Raw genomic sequence first — 11218 nt, 5'->3', positions numbered from 1 at the left:
GAATATATGATATTTACGTCATGAAAATACTCTCGGGAAATTGTAGATCGTACACAATACTCACGCTCTTACTCACTTACTCGAGGTTTCCATCAGCAAGGAACAGATACAAGTCATGTATGTGTACGTGACAGAAGACAGCAGGAAATGTCACGTGTCCTTCTGAAGCGAGGACGAGACCAACATGTCCCTGATGAATATGAACAACTGGTACAGTCCAGTTGTAGGCAGGACTCAGAGTAACACAACCATCGTTAATAGACAAGGGCAAGTACCCGTAACCATCATTTGTTACAAGTTCGTCTCTTTCCTGCATTGGACGCACTTGTGCTCACCAGGCAACAGAAGAAAGTAAATGAAGCGCTCTTAAAATCTGAATAACTGTGTTTGTTGAATTTATGTCGACAAAATAAGATATGTGACTAGCTTCAATGGCGTCACTAAATTCATCACTATTCATCGCTACTATTAATCCATATTTTGTAGCGATCTGACCGATGATAGAGATTTTGAACGATTAAGAAAACAAATATATTGTAAACAGAATAAATTAAGCCTCAATAAAATCCGAATAACATTGTCCTGGTCGTGCTTCTGTTTAATTTAAGTATTGTTTTTTTATGCTGACCAATGAAAGGACGATTTGACTAATATATCGGTTATCTATTTAAAGGAGAAGAAGCATTGTAAATACAACGTATCTGTCTATCTATCTACCTAAATGTTTATGTGGGTTTGAGGGACGGTGGGGCAGCGTGGTGATTAAAGCGTTCGTTCGTCACGCCGAATGTCCGGGTTCGACTCTCCACATGAGTACAATATGTGAAGCCCATTTCTGGTCTCCCCACCCCCCAACCCCCGTTCATGGTGTCAACAACATCTCCGCAAACCCCGCCGTGGTATTGATGGGATATTGCTAAAAAGGTCGTAAATCAAAACTCACTCGTGTATGTCCAACCAGCTCTCTATTGTACACTGGCGATGATAGAGATATTCACATTTCTCCATCAGTTACGACTTCTCTTTGATCCAACTGTTCTGTTTTCTGTGCAGTCCCGTTGAACGTTGACAATGTCCGTCAAGAAAGTCCCGGATGCTGCAGGATGCACTTTGACCTTGCTGGACGTGGACGTGCGCATGTTCCCCACCTTTCCTGCTGACGTCATCAGGGGCGTCCCCAATCTCAAGATGAGAGACGACGATATTCTTATATGTGGCTACCCTAAATCAGGTAACAATAAATCCCCGCTCCAGAATTATCGTCACGAGTTGATAATATACTTCATCATTAAGTGACGATTAAAGGGATTAGGCCGCTGCAAATTGACAGTCCTTGCAAATGTGGCCCACATTCAAATTCCACTTTGTGTATCTGCTAACTCAAATTGTGTTTTGTTATATTCTTATAATAAAAATAAAAATAAATACAAGGTAAATGCAATGTGAAAACAACATGATAAAAAAACAAGGCATTCCACAGTTTTCTTAAACGAGCCAAGGATGTGGGTCATGATCTCATTGTCATTTTGTTGATGGTTCTGTACTGCTGGACGGTACAGAAATGAGTATCAACCAAGCGAGGTGCCATATCAAATCGGTCCAGACGGAGAGGCTATCTGAACGACCACTGCATCGAGCAGTGTGTTGAGAAGATCAGCATCCCCGCAGAGTACTAGTCCTTCGCTTGGATGAAGTCGGCTGGCCTGAAAAGTGAAACAGAAGGCTTCCCATCGAAACCGTCAATGTGTGACTTTGCATGAAGATGTAAATATGAAATGTAGATTATGCAATGAATTTAATGAGTCTGAACAACACATTGTCAGTGGATGCCCAGCTTTGGCAAAAACACAGTATCTTAAGCGACATGATGGTGTAGCTCGATCATTTTATTACCGTCTTCGCCATGCTTGCGGTTTTGACACAGAGGTTCATCGATGGTACGACCCGGAATATGAAGAGCGCGTCTTGGAAAATGATAAATACAAAATTCTTTGGAATAGGCCCGTATACAGCGTATGACGGAGCCAACCTGATCTTGTCCTTTTACATAAATCGAATGAAATCATTTATATCATTGAATTTTCTGTCCCTTTTGACACTAATGTGATTGATAAGACTGAGGAAAAACATGGAGGACTTCCCATTGTTCTCGGTGCCTTAGGTTTGGTACCTCCCAATTTGTTGACTGACATTGGGTGAGTACCAGGTTTGCTACCAGGAATACAGCCCTTCTGACAATCTGGGTAATGCAGAAGGCTGCAGGTTGGGGAGTCTTCACATTCTCCGAAAAGTTCTGGGTGGGTTTGACTAGGCAGCGCTTCCTGGTAGAAGTCCCATTCGCTGTCTGGCCTGCGTGTAGAGGGGGCAAGGGCCCTGAGCTGATGATGAGCCTAACCAGCCTGACTGTGCCAGGATCGGCAACACTCTTTTTAATGCATTTTTTATTTTAACCTGTAAATAATAGTAATAATAAAAATGGGATAAAACAAGGACCGGTCGGCTTGGAGTCAGTATACTGTCTGAGAGGGATATCAATGTTTACCTGCATCTGTGGGGCTAACACTACAAAATCGGCATAGGTCCTAACTTGTGCACACACACACACACACACACACAGAGTATTGAATGTGTTTCCTGGTTCTATTCTAGGCACCCATTGGTTGTTTGAGGTGTTAGTGTTCTGTTGAGCGGGTCATGTGACGATGGAGGGATGGAGAAGAATGACTTAATGATCGAAATGAAGTCACATGATCACCTGGCCAAAATGGCGTCCCCCAGAATATTAAACACTCACGTCCAGTTCGACTCGTTACCCAAGGAGATACATCAGAAGAAGACCAAGATAATATACCTGCTACGTAACCCTAAAGATGTGGCGGTTTCATTTTATAACCACCATCTGGTGCAGTATTACGACTATCATGGAAAATTCAAGGATTATCTGCCCTTGTGGGTTGAAGGAAAAGGTAGGATTGTTTTGTTTGTTTGTTTGTTGTTTAACGCCGCACTTAGCAATATTCCAGCTATGTGACGGCGGTCTGTAAATAATCGAGTCTGGAGTAGACAACCCAGTGATTGACGTCATGAGCATCGATCCCCGCAATTGGGATACGATGACATGCATCAACCACGTCAGCGAGCCTGATCCCGTTAGTTGCCTCTTACAACAAGTATAATCGCCTTTCACGGCAAGCATGGGCTGCTGAAGACCTTTTCTACCCCGGATCTTCACGGGTGTGGCGAAGTTGTAGGACGACGATGTTGATGGTTATGAGGAGGATGTAGAGAAGTAGGATGGTGATGATGTGGATGATGGTTATGAGGAGAATGGGGTAGAGGACAAGTAGGATGAGTGGGAGGAGGAGACGGAGGATGATGTGAGGATGAGGTAGCGGTGATGGAGAAGTTGGAGGATGAGGAGTGGAGGAGGAGACGTAGGATGATGGTGAGGTCGAGTTGGTGGAGGAGAACTGACATGGTGAGGATGAGGTGGAGGTGATGGAGAAGTAGGATGGCGAGGAGGATGAGGAGTTGAGGAGGAGACGTAGGATGATGATAAAGGTGAGGATGAGGTGGAGGTGATGGAGAAGTAGGATGGCGAGGAGGATGAGGAGTTGAGGAGGAGACGTAGGATGATGATAAAGGTGAGGATGAGGTGGTGGTGATAGAGACGTAGGATGATGATGATGATGAGGTCGAGTTGGTGGAGGAGAAGTGACATGGTGAGGATGAGGTGGAAGTGATGGAGAAGTAGGATGGCGAGGAGGATGAGGAGTGGAGGAGGAGACGCAGGATGATGATAAAGGTGAGGATGATGGAGGAGGAGTAGCAGGAGAAAGAAGGTTATCAAAATAACAACTTTCCGAATATGCTGACAACGTATATTTTGTTGTTGCTTTTGATAAATCGTTTGCGGGACATGTTCGATGTTTTTTAAAAGTAATGTCTTTTGGGTTCCCAAGTGAGTCTCCCTCTCTCAAAGAAACAAACGTACGCCTTGAAGTGCTGTATGATATGGTGCATTTTGGGAACATTTTGAAAATGGCACAGCCCGACTGTCATGTTCAAGATCTTTTAGGATGTTAGCTGTTTCCAAAAAAATGATGGTTTTATTTTTCTACCGTCTTTTCTACCGCAGATGGTTCCGTCGTTGGAAAATATCGATATTAAGTTTCGTGTTTTCTCACTTTTGATTGCGCATTTGACTTACGAGAGATAATTTATGGATGTGAACTTCGTTATTATGAGGAACATTACGTTTTGGAATATATTCTTACTCCATCAGGTAAATGAATGCCTGATGAAGGCGTATACTCCGAACCGTTGTGTTCCTCATTATAACATAGTTGACATCCGTAATTCCCTCTCTTGTGTTTATCTTTACTCAATGCCATTCCAAGACTTGCATGACTTGCGGACAATATTCTACTAACTATATCTCTTGCATCACAGGGGCGGTCGGGTAGCCTAGTGGTTAAAGCGTTCGCTCGTCACGCCGAAGACCCGGGTTCGATTCCCGACATGGGTACAATGTGTGAAACCCATTTCTGGTGTCCCCCGCCGTGATATTGCTGGAATATTGCTAAAAGCGGCGTAAAACCAAACTCACTCACTCTTGCATCACATGAAGATGAAGATCCACTAGCCTATATGGAAGCCCAGTTTCTGCCATTGCCATTGCAACCTCAGTTGGCTTGACTCGATCATGGCGGCACCCCGCGTAGAACAAGAGTGGTGTCCCTTGTGATGAAAACGCGATATCCAATCAGATCGCTGTTCTAATTTGGAATGGCTTTTCAAACATGACTACCATAACAGACTACCTGGTCGATCGGATTAGAAACTAGGTTCGTTATATCGGTCAGTTCGTTATAAGCGTGTTCGTTATCAACGTAGTTTACTTTATTCGTCAACAGTTGACTATGGATCGTGGTTTGATTACGTCCGAAGCTGGCAAGAAGGGCTCACAAGGCACCCGGATGTTCCGTCGCTCAGTCTGGTGTATGAAGACATGAAGGAAGTAGGTGACACGATGGCGATGGTTTGTATTTCAGGACATAGAGTATGTACAGATTAAAACAAGAGTACAGTAAGCAGAGTTTACAGTTGGTCTTGTCAGGTCTGAATATAACACGATCACGATACGCAGATGTGGCTAGCTTCCGGTTCACGATACTCATTGCGTTTTACATTACTGCAGCATATATGCACAGATTGTCGACCGGTCGTACTGTCAATATAAGTAAGCTATCACTTTCCGGATGATCCCCGATTATTCAGTGTATTATGTCAACATTGGATTATAATAAATGACCGCATCCGTGGTCTAGTGGTAGAGCGTCCGTCCGGAGAGAGGAAGGTCCGGGCTTCGATCCTCGGCCGCGTCATACCAAAAGACGTTAAACTATGACTTGTTGTTACCCTGCCTTGCGATCGACATTAAAGGGCTTAAACTGGTCGGTTCGGAATCAGTATATATACTGTGTCTTAATGGGGTATTCATGTTAAACTGCGGCTTGGTATCTCAATTGGTGTGAAGCCAATTTCTTGTGTCCCCCGCCGTGACATTGCTGGAATATTGCTATAAGCGGCATGAAACCATACTCACTCACTATGTAAGTTGGCTAGCACTAATAATCGGCATCAGTCCGGACTCGTACAAAGAGCCACACACACACGTGCATGCACGTCGCTACATAAATGCAATAACATAGGACGCGACGTTAAACCCCATTTCCCCTCACCTTCACCTTGTTGTCAATGACGCGGAACTTCCCTCTTCCTCGAGTGAGGACATAGGGGAATTATCTGATCAGGATAATCAGCGTCGAGGATTCTAGATGCCCGGTCCGACTGAACAAAGCCTTCAAACAATCAACTGTTTTCTGTTCCTCAAAACGAATATGATCGAGGAATTCGGAATGCAAATAACATAAAACTGCGCCATTATATTGTTGTGAATCTTTGATACAATTTGTCGTGTGTAGACCCCATCTCATCCACACTCGAAGCTGACTCCACACTCAACTGAATCAAGAACCTTTCATTGTCATTTGAAGGTCAAGGATCGCTCAGTGTTCATCTGACGTGACCTTTTATGGAGGTCATACCTCATATGCCTGATACCCCAGTTGCGAGGTACCCCAGTTGCGAGATACCCCAGTTGGGAGATACCCCAGTTGGGAGATACCCCAGTTGGGAGATACCCCAGTTGGGAGATACCCCAGTTGCGAGATACCCCAGTTGGGAGATACCCCAGTTGGCAGGTACCCCAGTTGCGAGGTACCCCTGTTGGGAGATACCCCAGTTGGGAGATACCCAAGTTGCGAGATACCCCAGTTGGGAGATACCCCAGTTGGCAGGTACCCCAGTTGGGAGGTACCCCAGTTGGGAGACACCCCAGTTGCTAGGCAGTGGAGAAATGGCTTGTCAAAACATATTAGATTTACCGGTTGTGGTAATGGACCACAAAAAACGGGCATCAGAACTTGGTGACTTGAAAAATAAGCACCAAATTCTGAATTTTTAAAATAAAGACAAAAGAATAAGAGGTGATGGTGATCTCAGTATATCATATTTCTATGAACACATTCAGATTATAAGTTTATAATGAGGACGAATTATTGGAAAATGTGTCACCTGAGTGTTATGATTCTAAAAATTCTCCCATAACATCAGAGGAAATAAATGTAATTATTATGAAAAGGGAAAAAACACCTGGTGTGGACAAGTTTTTGATTGAATATGCAGATGGTTTGATTGTACCCATGAAGAATCCGGATTAGAATTGGTCTTCATCAACCCATGCTTGTCGTAAGAGGTGACTAACGGGGTAGGGTGGTCAGGCTCGCTGACTTGGTTGATACATATCATTTTGTCCCAAATGCGTGGATCGATGCTCATGATATCAATCACTGGATAGTCTGGTCCAAACTTGATTATTTACAGACCGCCGTCATATAGCTGGAGTATTGCTGATATCTATAAGTGTTCTAATTTTGTTCTGGCATTTCCTGCATTTAGACGGTTCATAAGTTGGATAAAACACCCCTTCCTCGCTTTCGGTTGAAAACGTAAAACCTTGTGCTCGAGAAAAGCCCTCGGGCCTTGGACCGCGGTTTTACATTTTCAGCCAAAACCTCGGAGTCGTGTTTTAGCCTTAACTTCGACACCTGTGTATAGAAACTCTCTGCTATTTTATCATTTTAAAGATGGGGGGGGGGGGGGGGGGGCGCACGGGTGGCCCAGTTGTCTAAGGCGCCGCGATTCGCTGTGCAGAGTTGCGTCCCTTCGGCACCCCAGAAACCTATGATTGTGGGTTCGAATCCCGGTTCGCCCCGATTATGTTTCTAGGTTGTCAGCACCATACCCGTGCTCGTGCTTTTCACCGAAGTGGTAAACGTCTTAGACCTGAATCACTTCGGGCTTTCCTCCCACATTAAGCTGACACGCCGTGATATAACTGGAATAATGTTAAAAACGGCGTTAAACCCAATCACTCACTCACTCATTTTAAAGATGGATTTCATCAGTTTTACTATATCAGCATGCGTACCCATAGTAATCAAACCTGGTCCCAGCGTTATGGCGTTTTAGGGTAATTTCCACTTTTGATCAATAGATAGATGCTTGTCACACGGTGGATTTTTTTCTTTCTAGGATGCCTTGTCCGAGATACGAAGAATATCTCAATTTCTGGGTTTGTCCCACGATGACGTATTTTTACGCAAAGTAGACAACTGGTGCTCCTTTAAGCGCATGCGCGAACGGAAGGGGAAGTTTGAGATACCTTCTGACGGGCAACCAATCATGTATCGCAAAGGTATGCATTGTATAGTATTCAAAGTTTGCTAAGGATCACCACTTTAATAGAGGTTATCACGCTTGTGTGTTTGGGGATGGTAAATATCCTGCATTAGGAATAAACATTGTATTTAGCGAGCCTTGGCGAGCTAAATACATAGTGATTATTCCTAATACAGGATATTTACCATCCCCAAACACACAAACCTGATAACCTCTTTATCATATAATGTCATTCTTTAATTCTGTGCTTGAAAATCGCTTTACCTCTCTCACAAACATAACCGAAACATTGCGAGTTTTCCTGGAATGTGCGCATTAATATTTATTACGACACACGGTAAGTGATGTGTTAGTCGGACAGTGACAGTAGCCAATATAGTTCCAACTGAAATATGTTTCTTATACAGTGGCGAAGCAACATATACGCAAAATAACCCAAAAAATTGATTGCCTTTCGCGGCAATCCATCGGTCTGTCCGCTAGAGTAACTGCCCTTTGTCAAAGGGAAGCTAACAATTCAAACATATTTCGGCTAAATCCAACTATTTTAATCTGTGGAGAAGGTTTCAACCCGCAGAGGTCTACAAGCACAGATATGGCTACTGATCCCGCTTGGCTATGCCTCGTGCCCTTGCAAAATTGTTTCGAAATTTATATCTCCAAAGTTTCCAAAACTTATAAAATGCCTTAGCTACGTCACAGTTAGACACTGATTTTCAGTATATTAGACTGTTCTTTTGATAGCAATTATCCCCGTAGTTTATCTAGATTCCCGATGGTTAATTCTGACTCGATCGCCGAATGATGAGGGCGACGCCATGTTTGTTTATAAACAGTGACGGTAGTCCCTACTTAACCTCTGATATTTGCATCTCTATCCGCATATGACCCCAAGGGATATCGTTTTTATCCGTTGGCTTTATCCTGTCGAGAGACCTACCCATTATATGATAAAAAGGTCCTGTCGAGAAACTTACCCATTATATGATAAAAAGGTGACCCGTGAAGATTCCGGGATAGAATAGGTCTTCAGCAACCCATGCTTGTCGTAAAAGGCGACTAACGGGATCGGGTGGTCAGGCTCGCTGACTTGGTTGATACATGTCATCGATCCCAATTGCGTGGATCGATGCTCATGATATCAATCTCTGGATTGTCTGGTCCAGATTCGATTATTTACAGATGGCCGTCATATAGATGGAATATTACTGAGTGCGGCGTTAAACAACCAACCAACCAAATGATAAAAAGGTAATACGTGTCAGAGTGTACATCTTTTGGAATAGCTTAAGACAATATTGCGTGAAGACATGTTAAGAACAAAAGAAGTACTGTAAGTCCCCATGGACCCTAGCGTGGTGATCTACCTTCAGTTATTGGTGATCTCTAGCCTGTTTTTATGTTGTGTTGTAAAATGTTAATATCTTTTTACATGCTCTGTGATATTCTAGTTTTTATACTGCCCTTCGTCGGCAGAATTTTATACAGTTTAAAATATATTGTTCATGTCAACTTTTGTTTCGTCACGATATGGCTGAAATATTGCCGATGTGACGTTAAACTTTAACTCACACACACATAAGAACAAATGCCCGTTATCATGTGCAATACAATACCAAGAAACAACATGTGACTAATAATTAGTCAGATCACCTGTCAAAATGAGAGTAGCTGACTAAAACTTTAAAAAGGAAAAAATCACGAGCTCGTGTTTGATCCACGTGATGTGATCACAGCCTGGCGCCATCGTCTCGAGTTACCGGAAGTACAGGGCGTCGTGATAGGCCGATCTGCAGCTCGTTTCACATGTTTTTGGGTTTGTTGACGCCGCACTCAAATTCAGGAGAGGTGGGCGACTGGAAAAACTGGTTTACAGTGGCTGACACAGAGTGGTTTGATCAACTGTTCAGAAAAAAGATGACAGACTTGGACCTGTCGCTCAGATACACCATATGACATGAAGGACAACTTTAAAACAGCATTAAACACGTGCATACACAATATATACATACCCTTGACCATAAGCTTCGTTACGGAAGTGACGTCATGACCTCCATCCTCCAGCGACCCAGCTCAAAATTTCTGTTGCTAATGACCTTGAACTCACGACCAATCAAAATTTTTATTCTTAACGAGTGGTCGGCAAATGGCTTTCAAAATGGCGACCTTTTTCGAGAGAACACTCGATATATTTTACAACAATGCTTTTACTCAGAATAACCTTCTAGCTGGACAAGATGTTGGTACACGAATACAAGTTGTATAGTTACTTCTATGTACAGAGTTCCTGTACCTAATATCGTGTAATTTGATTGGATGACTATTTGCGTCGTGACATTCGAGCTGCACTCGAAAAGAAGCTGTAGTTGAGAATGGGACCAGACCACCATTTCACAAATCCATCTTAGCGATACTGTCAGTATTAACGAGTTACGATCGTCTTAGCGCTGAAATCGCTTTGTAGAACGGGGCCTAGGGTATGTATCATAATGTATTGGACACCTGAGGATGCATAGTACAGTGCTGCTTGAACATTGTGACACGTTCGCACTTGAACTCCATTATCAAAAGAAAACAACAGGGTGTTGACTTGCCAGGCGTAATGTACAGTCACCATCGTACTGTCATTGCTTGAGCATAATATTGTAAGAACATACATCCACGTGCTGAATGGCGGGAAGTATGGGGTTGTTTACATTATCAAATATATTTTTGTACGTGTCCAAGTAGGACATTAATAAACAAGCATGTTACTGTTTTATAAGTTTGTTCTTTAACGACGCACTCGGCAATATTCAAACAAGACGCAGGCAGGTCACCACTGCGCTTTGCGTTGACAAGCTTTGATGGATCTCATGTTCAGCGAGAAATATCAGAGTTGTTTTACAATCGCGGAGGAAATGAAATCTTTTTTGTTTGAACTTTTTATGCGTTTTTTTTAAGTAAAGATCAGCGGTAATAATAAAGGAGTAATTGTTTTTCAACATTTGGACTTTGAAAGAGCGGCGCATCCGTAAACCAAGTAATAAAAAAATGTCGCCCAAGACGGTAACCTTTCATTGATGGTACATTGAGCTTACAACTATTAATTTAACGTTGCGCTTCGATCCGCCATCTCCCAATAGCCCATACAACACGCTCAGTATAAAACTCGATAGGGGCGAACAGACTTATCCTATTATTCAAGATCTAGCATTTTGATTTTCCGTTTGGTGTCGAACTTACATCGCAGAACTCGAGCAAGGTCATGAGCTAAAATAGCTCCACTTTGAAAGTTACAAATTTGATGTCAAGCGTTGCGCAGCTCGATCTGCACATTTATCTAATCTGGGTCATGTGCTTTAACAGTAAATAACAACAGCTGTGTCATTTAACAGTATAACGCATCACTGATTCAATTGCCAATCAGACA

At 43.0% G+C, this 11218-nt stretch overlaps 1 pseudogene; it reads left to right on the top strand.

Annotated features, from left to right (window-relative positions):
• The first annotated feature begins 1071 nt into the window (after nucleotides 1-1071).
• LOC139472231 (sulfotransferase 1B1-like) lies at nucleotides 1072-9762 on the top strand (annotated as a pseudogene).
• Nucleotides 9763-11218: the final 1456 nt, after the last annotated feature.

The sequence above is a fragment of the Haliotis cracherodii genome, unplaced genomic scaffold (assembly GCF_022045235.1).
Source record: "Haliotis cracherodii isolate W230 unplaced genomic scaffold, xgHalCrac1.p SCAF_24, whole genome shotgun sequence".
Classification (NCBI taxonomy): Eukaryota; Metazoa; Mollusca; class Gastropoda; order Lepetellida; family Haliotidae; genus Haliotis; species Haliotis cracherodii.
Note: the sequence above shows the minus strand (reverse complement) of the source record. Positions and strands in the feature narration are given on the sequence as shown.